Here is a 10699-nt window from a genome sequence, read left to right on the forward strand (position 1 = left end):
GATACCTGCAGAAGACAAAGGTAAAAACAGGGGGAAGCTTCTAGAACCTTCCACCCCTGATGACACACTTTCGATTCAGTATAAAAAGGGAGCCGCGACGCGGAAAAAGTTAGTTCCACTACACGTTCCAGTTCTTCATCAACCCTTCAGTTGGCTACTTTCATCGATTCTACAAGTGCGATAGTCACAAGTTTAGAATTAGCAGAGACGCCCGTTCTCTGAGTTAGATAAATTCATTCAGTCCTAAAGTGGGCACCCAAGTAATTTTGAAGTAACAATCAAATGTAGAGTTTTTCGTAACTTTACTTATTTAAAATATTCTACGACTTTTTGTCAATGAATAGAATCTTTCATGATTCTTTGATAATTTATATTGCCAACTGAAAATATCGGAACTTAATGAACATCTTGGAATTCAAATAATTATTATTCATTCATTCAAAGTAATTAAAATGAAATTATTGTAAACAAATAACTTGAGAATTAGGAAACGACAAACCTGTACAAGCACAACGAGAAGAAGGTCACGTAAGTTGTACGACCATCATTATAATTGTAAACTCACCAAAATTTCAGAATATAATTGTTCAGATTTAAAATTCTTTTATTTAAAACTAACGCCTTGTGTTTCCAGGTAAGACACTTTCCCATTGATAATACTGGGGAATAATTAACTTCAATTCAAGGGGACCTTATTATTCAGCTCTCTAGTGATTTGTTTTCTAACATTTGCCAATTAAAATTTATTTCAAAAGTTTTCATACTTTTCATGTCATTTTCACATGACAACCAATGTTATAGTCGAGGTTTCATCATTCCTGACATAACAATTTGGAGAAAGTTCCAGTCTAAACAATCCAGAAATATTTTTGGCGAGAAAACATTTGCAGAAATTTTTAAGAAAGAAAATACTGAAGAAAGAAAATACCCATAAGAAGTATGCATATGAATTTGAACTTGTAAATTGTGGAATAAAGAATATAGAATCTTCTTATCGGGCAGTCTGTAAAAAATTGTAACATCAGTAGGAAAGAAAGAAATATCCAAAAACCATTTTCGTAGGCAATTACATGACGTATTAATGGAACTCTTACATTGTTTAACGAAGCCACTACTTTCATCAAGCCAGAAGATCGATTGGATGCACAAGATCCACTTATAATATTTAATCAACACTTGTGATTTGTTAATTATTTCGTGATAGATGTATTTATTGACAATATTTTCATTTTATGTTGCATTATTATTCAGTAAGCTTCGGTGAACATATTTATTTGCGATAACTCTAAAGTTTTAACTTATTTTGTCACACTGATCTAATCGGTTTTTCGATTTTTCAGGATATAAAAACTTTCTTGGAATCGAATCTTAAGGGTTTATATATTTTAACAGCGTATAGGGAGAATAGAGACCTCCAGGAAGATGATAAAGCTCTGCTTTGCCGCATTCTAGCCCAATGGCTACTGAATTCATGGGCTTAGTGAGTCAATTCCTTGTTTCATCGGATTAACGATACCAATAATAGAATTTTTATGTTTTAATATTTGGTAATTTTTTTAATTTTTTTTGCAGTCCAGACACGGCGATGCTGACGAAAATAGATAAAAGAAAACAAATTTTTATTCCCCAATGACGACGTACGTACCGATCTTGCAAATTAACGATTTCACAACTGAGTTTAATTACTCATATCAAAATTCTCAGCATCGTTTTATAAAAATTTTTATGTTCTCCTTCCTTTAGGATGAATATTATGTTTCACTTCAAGACGACGGTGTGAACAAAGTTCTTGCATCTGGGAGACTTCTTGTAGTAGTGAGAACAGAACGTGCCCGGATGATCGAGAAGCATGTTCTTATTCCAAGTCGCAAGAGGAAACGTGTAGAAGACACTTCACGTGAAGGTATCCTGCAATAATTATAATGCCCAGTACATATGCAATTATTATAACTTTGCTCACAGAGTCTGCTGATTCCACACTTCCAACAGAGCAACAAAGAATTGCTCTTAAGTGGCTGCATGTGAAACGTGAGTCCCCCGAAACAGTGCAAGAAAAGTGGGCGATCACATGTGAACCACGTCTGGCTCGATTGAAGATCAAGAAGAGTGAGAAACTCAGTGATTATCTTGATGAGTTTCCAGTTCTTCGACTGAGTTTTGGAAAAGCTTTGGTAACCCGTATCTCATTGAAACATAATTATCCCTATATGTGCTTTACTCAATTTATTTTCTTCCACAGGTTGCTATTGACTTCAAACATTTGGACATGGACAAACATGAGAATTTGATGAAGAATTGGAGAACTTTCAGGAAGAAGATTATTGAAATCATTAAGAGTAAGACTTGCTGTGATAAAAATATTAAACATATTCAAGCTGCGCTTAAGAATAAAAATTCAGAAGGTACTTTCTTCCAATACATGTTTGGATAATTGAAAATACAAAATATATAATGGATATAATTTTTTTAATCAAATAGTTTTTTGATTGCAGAGGGAATTAATGCATTGATTCTCCATTCCCTTTCCTACATCTTACCTGCAAAACATCAAGCACAATTCCACGGTAAATTCAAAAAGATTTCAGGTACAGAAGCTCGAGATTCCTTGATTCAACGCGTTCCGGTATTTTTTTATATTTTTTTTTTCGTAGCTATTACACCAATATTTCGATTTTTGTGTATACTATTTTTTTTTTATCGAAAACTGTCTAGACTACGAAAGAAGTGCAAGAAGTTCGTGACAGAATTATTTCAGAAGCAGCCAAGGATAAGTTAACAGTTCAACCATATATACTATATGTTGGTTGGGAACTTACAGTCGTTAAGGAGGTACACTTATGCATAGACAATTTTTGTTACTCCTGTAGGAATCTGTTGGACGGGTTGGATATTTGTTTCAAAACCTTTTATGCATTGGAAATGAAGTATCCTAGCAGGTCCATGCATATTTGGACATTAATTCAAAAAGCTATCTGTGACATCGATTTCGACGAGAAGAATCCAATGTTCCACGATGTTGTTATGTTCTTGTCAACATTGAAAAAAATGAAATGAGAAAATTCTCATCATTTTGTGACGGAATGTTAGAAATTCCGCCACCTGTACGAGAGTTCACCGCAGAATTGGAAAATTGCGGATTTTCGATAGAAAGGATTGTAAGGAGAGAGAGAGTAAACGGGGTGAGTAAATATTGTTAGGAGTGAGAATCGCGTTATATCCTCCCTGAAGGTTGGCACCCCTATCAAAGGGAGATGCAACATTCCTAAATTTTAGGTCGAGCTTTGGGTATCGGTCGTCAGAATATCAGGACATCAACATCCGCGGGAAAATAACGTTCAATTCTTTAAAATTAAATATAGAAAAAGTGTCGATCCACGTTAAAAACGATTAAAAGTAAAATATTCAGTCAAAGTAAAAATATATAATTAAATTCTTGAGGTTTCGAGTTCACTTCCGGTTTAGTTCCGGATTGAGGGAATTACGGTTAGGGTTATTACGGTTTAAGGTAAATTTACAGTCAGGTGTATTTACCGTTTCGATTTATATTTTCTTTAGTTTCGCGAATTCTGAGTGGAACGAGTCTCCACCGGCGTTCTTGGCCGGGAGACTGAGCCTCCCGGTGAGATCTCGTTAGTTCCGTTGAGTGTTAGTTGCTGCTCACCGAGGTTGAGCTGAAATGCTCACGCTCCCCAGCTTACACGTTTCGTGGGGTTATTGGGCTCACTGGTACGGTTGGAAGGTCATGTAGGTGAACTCAGCCCTCTCGTCTGCATGGATTGCCATGGGCCATTTTAAATTTACGGTTTTGATGAAGGTGATTCCTCAATAACTCCCGGGAGAGTGACAACTATGAAATATGCACTCACTCAGGTGGAAAATGCATTCGCGTTAAGAAAAGGCGAACAGCTGCCTATATTTTCCCCTCAATCCGAGTTTTGTTTCGTTAAAGTTAGTAATTTCCGGTTAAAGTTCGGTTTTAAACTATTTGAGTTCGAGGAAGTAAAAAGTGTCATGCACATTAAAAATATAAATTATCTCAAACTCCGGATTCTGGGTTTAAATTTGAACCAATATTCCCGAGCGGCAGTTTCCACCGCCCACAGAAGTGACTCTCCAGCGACCGNCAATATTCCCGAGCGGCAGTTTCCACTGCCCACAGAAGTGACTCTCCAGCGACCGGCTACGTAGCGCCTGAGTCGCCCGCCGCCGCCCGAGAATCTCGATCGAACGCCGGAGCTCCTCCAGGTACTTAGCCGGAATAGGTCACTAATTAGAAAAACGACCTTATGTACTCGATTGTACATCGTTGGTACATGATTTTACAATGCAAATTTTTGTTTGTACATTCACTCATTAATTTAAAAAAATTAATCAACTTTTGGCATGATGCTAGCCGGAAAAAAATGTACATTGCTTAATTGTGCTAAATTATGGGTCAGTTCCGAAGGATATCATTTGTACATTACGAATTTCATGTTTTTATTGTTTGTACAATCATTGTTAANGGTACATGATTTTACAATGCAAATTTTTGTTTGTACATTCACTCATTAATTTAAAAAAATTAATCAACTTTTGGCATGATGCTAGCCGGAAAAAAATGTACATTGCTTAATTGTGCTAAATTATGGGTCAGTTCCGAAGGATATCATTTGTACATTACGAATTTCATGTTTTTATTGTTTGTACAATCATTGTTAATTAGTGAGGTTGAGGTGAACAATTATGATCTAACCCCACCCCCAGCAGAGCATTGATGGTTTCTGTATTATCGACTTTGGCGTTTTATTCTCTCTGTTTGCATGTGTGTCTACAATATTAGTTCATTCTTTCATGAAAAAAAAACATTAAATTGAACAACATAATTGTTGATGCAGGATTAATCATCTTATTTGTACCTGTGCGGGAAATAAAAATACATATCTGCATTGTGATACGGGACATTGGCATAAGGGAAATTATCAGCCCCGAAGATTCTGACAGCTCGAAAGAGGTTATGTTTGATGAAAGATTGTTAAAAGGAACATTCCTGCAATAATCTTCGATCAAAAGCATTGACAATCACTGCAAACCCTGTGAGAAGGCTGTGTGTAACTGAGTGAGGTAAGCTTGCAAGCATCATTTTCAATAAATGCTTGTCAATTTTTCTCTGATTTTGATACCACTTTTTTGGGAAGAACAATTGATAATTATTTCTACATCCTCTCTAGTTTCAAAGTCAATTCGCATTTCACATCGACGTCATGTTTTCAGTTCATCATTTTATTGCAGGTAAATCATTCATCGATTTCTGATGCAGCAGAATGTCCCAGCATGACCATTAGTCTGATGCAATAGTGGATTATCGAGCGTCAGCTCTCACAGAATAACCCATAGTCATAACCCCTCGCCTTATTACGTTTTTAAGTTGAAGAAGAGTATCGAGGCACTGAGATACTTTATTATGTACTCAAATGTATCTGTGGTAGGTGTTCGAACATTCCCCAATCGAGAATCAATGTCTCTCGGAGTGTCAAAGTATAAACGACGTATCAGTGCTCTCCCCAAGAAGAATTTCATTGCTGTCGCAGAAAGAAATTGAGAATTGCCTCACAACAGTCTGAAGACACTCACAAAAAAGTCTCTTTTGCAGGGAGGAAAGGAGCTACTTCGGATCAAGCACTACCCCAATGGTAATCCGCAGATCCTTTACGAAAGCCAGAAATCATCGGTGACGCTATGAAACACACCCAGGACATAGAAGGCAGTAGAAAAAACAGAAAAGCCCAAAAATATTTCAATTCTCATCCTGCTGTGATCTCTCTATTTGAATTTATTTAATGTTGATTTGAATTTGGAGTGAGAGAGTTTCCGTGGTACCCGGTAGCTTAGTTGGAGGAGTGCCCGGCGCGTAACTGGGAGACCCGGGTTCGAATCCCGGCTGGGCGAATNATATTTGAATTTGGAGTGAGAGACTTTCCGTGGTTCCCGGTAGCTTAGTTGGAAGAGTGCCCGGCGCGTAACTGNGCAGATCCTTTACGAAAGCCAGAAATCATCGGTGACGCTATGAAACACACCCAGGACATAGAAGGCAGTAGAAAAAACAGAAAAGCCCAAAAATATTTCAATTCTCATCCTGCTGTGATCTCTCTATTTGAATTTATTTAATGTATATTTGAATTTGGAGTGAGAGACTTTCCGTGGTTCCCGGTAGCTTAGTTGGAAGAGTGCCCGGCGCGTAACTGGGAAACCCGGGTTCGAATCCCGGCTGGGCGAATCGGGATTTTTTCTCTCTAAATTCTAATTTTATTTGAATTTTTCTTTTTCAAATTTCTTTGAGAAATCGGAGTGTTCCATCGATTTCTCCAGTGAGCTAACAAAACTGGATCCAATGGATGTTTCTCCACCCAGCGAAAAAAATTCCAAGATTCGTTATTTACTGCTGTACCTCCTCCTCTCAAGACTTCAAAACCCACTGAGGGCAATACAGTCAGCAATAAAATCAAATCTGGTAACGAGTGACGCTCCTTAGACCTAGGCGCTTTTAAATTCGAGACAAATCTGCAACGATAGACATGCCCAAAGTTAAGATGCATGGAAGAGTCTAACGCAAAGAAAAAGCAGTGAGAAATACAGAGTTTTGTATTTGTTACTTATCGTATGATTCAACAAGAAATGGGAGAAAAAGATTTGGAACGATGCATACATGTGTTCACCATATGAGATCAACCTATTGTACGACTTCTCTTGACAAATTAATTTCAATATATGAAAATTTGTGTCCAAGCCAAGATCAAATTACTCTCATTTCGGGAAGCTAATTATTACCATTGAAATACACTATAAGGAACTGTCGATTGCACTTAATGAATGCAATATAGTCGATAAACTGTTTATCATAAAAAAAATTAGAATATTTAAAATAATAAAAGAAGTGTGTCTTGGAATTATTTGTCTAAATGAAGTAATTCTTGAGTTTTTCTAAGTTTCATTTTTTTATTAACTTAATAGTTCTGAAGATTCGTACAGATCTCATAAATCTTTTATATTTCATCCAATGAAAGAAGGTTAGCTCATGTGTAAAAAATGAACAGTCAAACTTGATTGTGAGGGTCACGAAGGGAAATAGTTAGTAGAAAATTGTCGCTCGTTCATAGAAGAACTATGAACGTTCTATTCTAAAGTGAATACAATATCGAAATAATTGGATCACTGGAATTTTTGCATGGAATTTCTCTATCATTGAATATAATAATAAATGCAGACGTTCCCAAAATTTGATATAACTTCTTGATTTTCTGTCATTTTTTAAGCTACAGAAAACATGTATGTTATTTGCCATCGAATTTTTCGGTCTTTATTGTTCCATTCGATAAAGGAATTCCATGCTAGGACACAATTAGTGGGATGTATCATATCACCACCTGTTGATAATTTGTTTCACGTAAACCAGGCATCACAACTTCTCATAACTGTGGTCCTAGATGTTCAGTTGCATTCACGAAGAAAATTTAGATTGAAGGAAAAGAAACGTAAATCGTGCATGCAAACTACATCCCCTGGAGCAAAAGAATTAGTGCTGTAAGTATGGAACCAGTTTTTTTTATATTGTTTTAATTCCAGTTCACTTTTATCATCAAATAGTATAAAAAGGTGGAAGCCTGTATGATGTTTTCGTATTTTTTCATATTCCATCATTTGTACATGTTTTTCGATCTTTTTTTTATTTTTCCGCGTCAAAAATAGGCAAAGAAATTCTGATTCAATTAGGGTCACGAGAAGACATTTTTTTGTTGGGAACTGTGCCTACATCATGAGAGGACACGTGTTTCTTATTTCGAAGAATAATTGAGAACTATGAAGTGATGAGCGATTGAGAATGACAACATATAATAGCGTTTTGCAAAAACACAGAAATACGTAGTATTGTGACATCATAATTTGATATAATTCCGAAATCGTATTATCTTTCAAGAAAAAAAATACGTAAGTGATTTTCCATCCACTTTCCGTATCTCATCGCTGTTTTGAATGAAGAAATTTTATGAAACATTTGAATCAACAGAATGTGTTATTTCACTCCTAATAATTTTCTTGCACGTAATTCTCCTAAATCAAACTTTTCCTTCTCAAGAAACTTCCAATAATTACAGTACTACGTATTTGATAATGAATTCATGAAAGAACTAAAGAGAAAAGATGTAAATTATGCATATAAGCTGTATCGTCTGTGGAGAGAGGCTTTGCGTTGCAGGTACAACAACAGTCTTTCATATTGTTCTATTTACAGTTTACTTTCATCACGAAATAAAGTTCAAACATGAGAGTTTGTATTAAAACAATCAAACTAAAAACCATTTACTCTTGGTTCACTATCTCTCGTCTTCCTGAATTTTTTCAATAAAATCTTTATTTCAGCAAATAACATTCGATAAGAATCATATTATAACTAATATACTTAAAATAAAGAACTAGCTTTGGCGACACAGAAAACTGAAATGTTGAGCATAGTGAACGTTCCTGCTCACTGATTAATCAGATACAAGGCAGATTCAGGTTGTATCACCGGATTTCCTTTCACAGGATTTTACTTTACTGAGTAGTCCATCATGGTACTCCCACGTTCCAGTATGACGGCAACAGTAGGCCACGAAATGTTCATAGGTCGCATCGTATGAGACGACTCCAGCTAATCTGAAAATAATAATTGTTCCATTGAATCGTTAAATATATGAATTCTCAAGGTGAGAGAAGTCAAATGAATCAGTCAGAAACTGCATCATACCTGTATTCTCTGCTCAAGTTCAAAGATGTAGGCAGATCGTAGAGCTTGCAAGTACGACCAGGATCGGTTGCTCTCTCTCTGCAATCTAGCTCCAGATATAGATGACAATTAGAAACATTTTCCTCACGCCTGACTGCTCCACAAGGACATTTCACATTCCAGAGTTTTCAATAATACTTTAGCGTATCGTGCAAGCGCTTGAATCCAAAGCGCCTCAATGATGGATTGTCAGGACAGAATGTCGATAGTTTTCGCTGCTTTTCTTTTATATTGATAGCAAAACTGAAAATTCATCGAAACTGATACGAATAATTCATTTTGAAAGTACAATAACCATTTGTAGTAGAACTGTAGGGCCCATTCTCCTACTGTCCTTTCAGCTCTTCTTCGCTTTTTAAATCCTGCAGAGTTCCCCATCAGGTTCCGCTCGATTCGGGAATCCACGGTTTCATCAATCAAAGTCCCCAACAAAACAAGGACATTTATCTCTGGAGCAAGATGAACCTCAAGTAGGGCATGCTCATCGCTGTGCCGGTGAATCATTAACCCCTCGGGTCCCTTGAGACAGTTGTAGATCCATTGAGACTGATATATAGCAATCTGATAGCTGCCCATGTCAATTGAGTCTCCTTGAGGTTCAGTGTATAATCGTTACTCCTTTTGCACAGGACTCAAGACCTTCTTATCACCAGTATTCTACTCTCAAACATCTTCATAATCCCTTTCATTTTAATAAATCATCAATTGTATCTCTTCTTGTGCTGTTGATGGGAATTATACGGAGACCAAAGTATTCAGTCTATTGGAGGGTGTAATGCTTGAAGATTTCCTGGCATTGATCCAAAAAGAATGCGCATCTCTAATTATTGCCTGTGCAGGAATGAAATAACTTATGATATGGACTAGTGATTGGTGTGAAACAGGGAATACTTGTGGAGACTAACAATTTTACTTTGGAAGTAGAGAGAATGTAGAAATAATTATCAATTGTTCTCCCCAAAAAAAGTGGTATCAAAATCAGAGAAAAATTGACAAGCATTTATTAAAAATGATGCTTGCAAGCTTACCTCACTCAGTTACACACAGCCTTCTCACAGGGTTTGCAGTGATTGTCAATGCTTTTGATCGAAGATTATTGCAGGAATGTTTCTTTTAACAATCTTTCATCAACCATAACCTCTTTCGAGTTGTCAGAATCTTCGGGGCTAATGATTTCCCTTATGCCAATGTCCCGTATCACAATACAGATATGTATTTTTATTTCCCGCACAGATACAAATAAGATGATTAATCCTTCATCAACAATTATGTTGTTCAATGTTATGTTTTTTTTAATGAAAAAATGAACTAATATTGTAAACACACATGCAAACAGAGAGAATAAAACGCCAAAGTCGATAATACAGAAACCATCAATGCTTTGCTGGGGGTGGGGTTAGATCATAATTGTTCACCTCAACCTCACTAATTAACAATGATTGTACAAACAATAAAAACATGAAATTCGTAATGTACAAATGATATCCTTCGGAACTGACCCATAATTTAGCACAATTAAGCAATGTACATTTTTTTCCGGCTAGCATCATGCCAAAAGTTGATTAATTTTTTTAAATTAATGAGTGAATGTACAAACAAAAATTTGCATTGTANTGACCCATAATTTAGCACAATTAAGCAATGTACGGCTAGCATCATGCCAAAACTTGATTAATTTTATTAAATTAATGAGTGAATGTACAAACAAAAATTTGCATTGTACAATCATGTACTAACGATGTACAATCGAGTACATAAGGTCGTTTTTCTAATTAGTGACCTATTCCGGCTAAATACCTGGGGGTCGCTGGAGCCATTCGCAGTTCCGCCATTATCCCAGTCCCATCGTGTTGAGGGAGCTCAGGCAACCGACGCCCAGAGGACTCCTCGTGGACT

The 10699-nt window shown here is 36.4% G+C and overlaps 2 long non-coding RNA genes across 7 annotated transcripts; one reads left to right on the forward strand and one right to left on the reverse strand.

Moving 5' to 3' along the window:
- The first annotated feature begins 296 nt into the window (after positions 1–296).
- LOC107044629 lies at positions 297–8321 on the forward strand. Of its 6 annotated transcripts, none has more exons than XR_001461360.2 (10): positions 297–1480; positions 1573–1637; positions 1744–1903; positions 1963–2171; positions 2240–2402; positions 2493–3179; positions 4878–5103; positions 5272–5464; positions 5633–5672; positions 6320–8321. It is a non-coding gene; the product is annotated as an uncharacterized LOC107044629 (long non-coding RNA). The 6 variants fall into 6 exon arrangements; XR_001461357.2 differs by lacking the exon at positions 6320–8321 and having other exon boundaries at positions 2493–2564; positions 2868–3179; positions 5633–5823; XR_001461358.2 differs by lacking the exon at positions 6320–8321 and having other exon boundaries at positions 297–528; positions 1341–1480; positions 5633–5823.
- Positions 8322–8587: 266 nt separating this feature from the next.
- Positions 8588–10137, reverse strand: LOC114841548. Its single transcript, XR_003783151.1, has 3 exons — positions 9832–10137; positions 8765–9634; positions 8588–8673 (listed from the first exon to the last, which is right to left on the reverse strand). It is a non-coding gene; the product is annotated as an uncharacterized LOC114841548 (long non-coding RNA).
- Positions 10138–10699: the final 562 nt, after the last annotated feature.

This window comes from Diachasma alloeum, unplaced genomic scaffold (assembly GCF_001412515.2).
Source record: "Diachasma alloeum isolate Michigan unplaced genomic scaffold, Dall2.0 Dall_scaffold_00767, whole genome shotgun sequence".
NCBI lineage: Eukaryota > Metazoa > Arthropoda > Insecta > Hymenoptera > Braconidae > Diachasma > Diachasma alloeum.